Source organism: Porites lutea, chromosome 12 (assembly GCF_958299795.1).
Source record: "Porites lutea chromosome 12, jaPorLute2.1, whole genome shotgun sequence".
NCBI lineage: Eukaryota > Metazoa > Cnidaria > Anthozoa > Scleractinia > Poritidae > Porites > Porites lutea.
In genome coordinates, this window is record NC_133212.1 from 22,085,138 (window position 1) to 22,091,087 (window position 5,950).

Genomic DNA, 5,950 nt, shown 5'->3' on the forward strand with positions numbered 1-5,950 from the left:
CACTAATTAACTTTTCCGAGGTAATAGAAACAAGTCTACACCCTGTTTAAATTTGAATGTAAAAAATCTTGACTACCTATATCACTAATTCTTGAGCTTCAGTGACATGGCCGGAGTTTTTCTTAAATAGTCGGTGAAAGTCATTCTAGTCTCCATAAAATCTTAAAATGCATCCCTATTTGGAATTTTTTTATAACGAAATTGTCCATTTTTGAAGTAAGAATTTTATTGCAGTTTATACCGAAAAAATGTATTCAAAGTAATAAACTGTTCCAATAAAAACTAACACTTAGTTTTGTTTTTACTCTGAATCTTTCTTTATTAATAAGCTCGTCAGTATGTGCACGCATTTGCTTAACAGTTGTTGCCCTGACCACCTTAAGACCTGCTAATAATCAGATTCAAATTCAGATATTTTAGACATTTCAGTAGTTGGTGAGATATAAACTCTTTCTCGTACGTAATATCCGCATAATGGAGTGTGGATTTACAGCACATATTCAATCTACTTTGGCTGAAAATTAGGAGTGAGCTGTCGGTGAAAATTATGACGGCTTTTCAAGAACACTACTACCTCTACTGTAAATTAATCTTCCTTTTTGTCAACAACATATTTCTAATGATTTTCTTGGCAAAACAAACATCTTTTATTCTTAAATACTAATTAAAACCGGGGCATATGTATATTTAGGTCGCTCCTTCTTCGGCTTCGCCTATTTCCTCAATCGGGGTGCTAAGTGTCATACTCAAAAGGAATTTCTTAAAGCCAAAAATGAAGAACATTTCAACTACATCTGGCGTGAACAATTCGGCCTCTTCGAATACGCTTAACGTTCCTTTCCAGATCCAAGATATTGCAGCCTGCAGCCTCGTTGTGTTTAAAGCCGTCTCAATTGTCGCTGGAAACTCTCTCCTGATTATTCTCTTTGGATTGAAGAAGAAGCTTCGCAAGAAAAGTTTGTTTCTTATTGTAAATATGGCGATCGCGGATGTGTTGTTAGGGGCTGTGACTCTTCCTTTGAAGATCTACTTACGGATCTCACGGACGTCAAATATTTTTGCCTTCGTGTCTTATTATCTTTTCTCGCTGGCCTCGTTAATTTCTGCAGTTTTTGTATCCTGTGAGAGGTTTTATGCCATTTGCAGGCCGCTGAAGCACCGAACCCTGTCATCCACGACATACCGCACTGCTATTGTCGTTGTATGGGTACTGGCTGTTCTGTCTTCCACCGCACTAACTTTGCTAGCGAAGTTAATTTCACTCAAAACGGCTCAAACTGCTGCATGTTCATTTCCAGTGATCTCTCTGTTTGTAGTTTGTGCCTGTAACATAAATATTTTTAGAAAGGGCCAACGTTGGGATACCTCATATGAACAGCACAACAGGTTCTCGCAAAAACAGCGCCTGACAAAAACTCTGCAGATTGTCTCCACCGTTGCTATTCTGACCTGGATTCCTTTGGTCGTTTTTAGATTGGTTACCGTCCTGAAAGGCACTATACAAAGGGAATTTTTGTTTTATGACATCGTATTAATTTTAAATGTTTCCAGCTCCGCTTTGAATCCATTCATCTACGCATTTAGAATTCCCGAGTTTAGGAAATCGCTGAGGTTGTGCTGCCTTAAGTCTCGGGCTGGGATGAAAAGAGGGGGCAGAGAAGGAAAAGATATCATGGCCACCTCTGTGACGCGAGTGCAGAAAACATTATCAACTATTGACTGTTACTCACAAGGGGGATATACACTAAATGTTATGGATACAAAATTGTAAACAACTCTGCTTTGCTAAATTGTTGGATCAATTTACCTTTAATTTCTGGGACCTGCCCACCAACCCCTCCCCTAACCCAACACTTTGCCCCAAGTGTGAAGTAAGTGTTGACGTTGAGTTAGGGGAGGGGTAGGTGGGCAGTTTTGCAAAGACGTTGAAAAACGCACAAACCTTTGTACAATCCACTAAACTGCTGGGCAACGGATAAACTAACTCACTATTTATTAAAATAGTGTTAAAATATATGTACATGGCATCATACTCGTGCATAATTTTCCAAAATCTTTTATCGGTCATCATTTAAAAGTATTAAATCCTGAAATTAGTTAAGGCGTGGGGGAGCTGCAACTCTCCGTCCTTGATACTAGAGAGCTTAAGCAACGACGACGGCGACGGCAACGAGAACGGCAAAAAAGCCAATAGGTTTAGATTGGCAAAACAACAACTTTGCACGTGGATCACGCTTTTGGTACATTCCTTTTCCGTCGTGCACGACTACGACGTGAAACTGCCTAATTTCACGTCTTGTGGAGGACATGAGCACAAGACAACGACCTTTTCTTTCTTCACTGATAGAGAACTTTGAAACAGTCCTTTAGAATTCAACTCCTGAAACATTATGTGCTAACAGGCTAAATAGCCCCTCCATCATTGCCGCCATGATGTCCCTTCGAAAAACCTTGAGCATTTTTCATACTTGAGACTTGAAAAAATGTTTTGATAAATTAAACATCGCTGCTTTTGGTTATCCTTTGGATTATCCTAATAGTTCGTTCTCGTACGACGTCACGGTAGCCATATTTGCCTACAAAACAATTAGATGGCAACCATGTTGGTGTACCAGTTTAGTACTGTGAAGATTCGACTCTTTTCTCATATAACTGACTTTCTTTTGTTTCAGTACACTTGCAGAGCTACTTATGACGTGTCTGAGTTAAAACGATCTATGTATTAGGACAGTGGTGACAGCTTTTTAACCAATGGGAATCCGCGTTGTGACTCGAGCGTCATGTTTCAAAACAAATATTTTTCAAGATGGCGGACGAAAAGGGACTCTCATTATGCCTGAGCCATTATGCCCTTCTTTCGATCTTTTTATGATTCTAATCTAGCGAAAAGGAACATCACTTTTGAAATTGTTAATTTTAATGCTGAGTTAAAAGAACAATTAAGAAGCTGACTCAGGCTGGTTAAAGTAAAAAAAGCCACGACTTTATGCTCAAAAAACGCTTGAGTTCGCAACTTCGTTCCAACCATACTCTCTTCTCCTACCCATCTTATCTACCTTAAGTGCGGTCCTTAAACAAACTTTTCTTTTCTTTCCCAGAGCTTTCTAGTTTACGTACGCATTTCAAGTACCGTGGTAGGGGAGAGCAAAAAAAGAAACGTGCTGGGAGCTAACCTGCTGGGAAAAACTTGATTGAAACTGTGAAAGCCTTGGAGACCTATTTTTCCTGTCGCCATGTATTTGTTTGTGGAATACACACAAAATTTTATTGGAACTGTGAAAGCTGTGAAAACTGATTCTTCTTGTCGGCATGTATTTTGGAATTCCTGCGGTAATCACGAAATGATATTCAGCTAAAGTTTGATGACGTTTGGCGTCCCCTCTAAACTTAGTAACATGTCTGTTCAATGTTGTGCATACAACACTCGGACTTGTTCAAAAAATCCCTCTCAAAAAAGAAAAACGATTAATATTTCTTACCGTACAAACTCACTATGGTATATGGTTAATGCATAATCTTTTGGGGAAAAACTCCGGGGAGTAATGAAATTTATTCCTTTAATTTAGATGCAGTGAAAAGTAACTATCATATCACGCAAGAAGAACATACGCACACAAAGGACTTGAGTGTATAAAAACTGTTTTTACTAACAAACGTTATGTGATAGAAATAAACATTTTCCATGTAGGTACATTCTATGAAAGTTACTTTTTTTATGATAATATGTGCAGGAGTAAAGATATTAAAAAGAACATGTGAGCTACCTTAAAATTCACGGGGAAAAACACTGCAGATAACTTGATTAATTAAAGGCGTACAATTATTTTCAGAAAAATAATGTGGCTAAATCTTTCATTTTAATTTGGCACAAAATTGTTAAATTGCTTACTAGAAATTGTACTTAATTGTTGGCACGTTGTCCTTGTATTTTTAGGGTAGATTCACTATTCTTTTATAAGTTTGTTGATTATTTTACAAAATTCAAGTTTGTATGCCAAAAGTTCAACGTCACTATAAATAATATATAATCATGATTATGAATACTTGTTATCTGAGTCATCAATTAAACACGACTCACTGAGAAGATTAGATTGCTGCCTTCGCGCTTGTCCTTCTGCAAAAAGATTTCACAAGAAAGTCATTTGTTCCATTGAGGTGCCTAAAGAACTTCTTGCAAGTTTATCATGACAGTCACCAATAATACGTCTTCATTATCTGCAGGGAACATCCCTTCCAGGACAGAGGGAATTCTACTATTAAGCACTTTCGTTTTGGAAGCTGTGTTAATTGTCGTAGGAAACTCACTCACGATTGTTTTCTTCGCATTTGACAGGAAAATTCGCAAGAAAAGCTTGTTTCTTGTTATAAACATGGCCTTTGCTGATGTCGTATTAGGAGCACTTTGCCTTCCTTTATACCTCTATGTATGGGTTGGACCCTCATATCAGCTTTGGGATATTGCATATGAAATACAAGCACCTTTACTCACCTTTTGGGATGTCAGTGATACCATTTTTTCACAGGCTTCATTAATTTCTGCAGTTTTCATATCATGTGAGCGATTTTTCGCCGTCTACTGGCCGTTAAGACAACGAACACTTTCGATGCGGGCATATCGCATTGTCATCGCTATGGTCTGGTCTTTAGCTGTTCTTGTCTACATAGTTCACTACCTTGTTAGCCACCTCAAAAACATCAGAGCAGCTGTTTTTTCCTGGATGGTATTTCCTTTGATTTTCCTCTTCATTGTTTGCGGCTGCAACTTTAGCATTTGGAGAAAGTTCAAGCAAAGAAACATCGCTTCACATCAGCAAAGCAGATCCTCGCAAAACAAACGCTTGACAAATACCTTACTCTTTGTATCTGCCATTGCAGTTCTGTCCTGGCTTCCTTTGGTCATCGCCAACTATTTAATTTTTGTCCATGAAGCTGATATCCCTCGGAACGTTTTGTTTTATTATATTATTAACGTTATTAATTTTATAAACTCTATCTTAAATCCAGTCGTCTACGTATTACGGATCCCTGTGTTTAGGCAATGGCTGAGTTTGCGCTTTTTAAGACGCCATACTGTCATAAACGACGGAGTTGAAGAAAGAGATGACAGACCGCGTGCCGCCACGTTGACGTCGATAGTTGAACTACGAAAACTAACAAAAGACCGCGGTCGTAAGGAGGAATGGTCCGAACAGGAAATTTTGAGCACCAACTTGTGATAAACCTAGGCGGTTTGGATTAGCCGGGGGGGGGGGGAGGGGTGTGCTGGGGGGTAGTCAGCCCTCCACTTTCCCCTCCCTTCACACTTAAGCAAAAACACTCTTTTTCGGCAACTCTGTGTGTAAATGCTTCAAGTGTTCTTTAATCAGAATGGTATAATATGTATATAAAGCCCATGTAACATAAGCCACGGTCCCCCTTTTCAGTATTTATTTATTTACTTATTTTTTTGACCAGTCCCTTATCAGCTTCATGCGCGCATTGCCAGACTCTGCCAAAACAACAATGCAATGGCTATGGAAAAATACCACGTGCTATTTTTGTGAAAATTCTGCAAAGAAATCGAAGCACAATTGTGAAATATAAACTCATCAAAAGTTGAGAATATTTTTATGAAAAATATTGTTATTGCTAATAAACGTTTTGCATCACCAGCTGGCCTTTTGAGTTGTGTATGAAACAAATGACCATCTTGACAGCTAACGTAAGGTTTTATCTCTTTTTCTAGAGATAAGTTTCGTATCCGATCCTTAACTCCACTTCACTACAAAAAAAACATCGTCAGATGATTTCAATATATTCAGAGAAGTTCGAGGAAAAACATACTCTGTACTTTTCTGTCAGAAATAAGAAAGATGACAACAACAACAAGCTATTAAATTCTTAGCTTTACCCCAGTTTAAAGTAAACAGATTGTTAAATCGTGTCATTATGTTTTACATAAAGGAGCCGT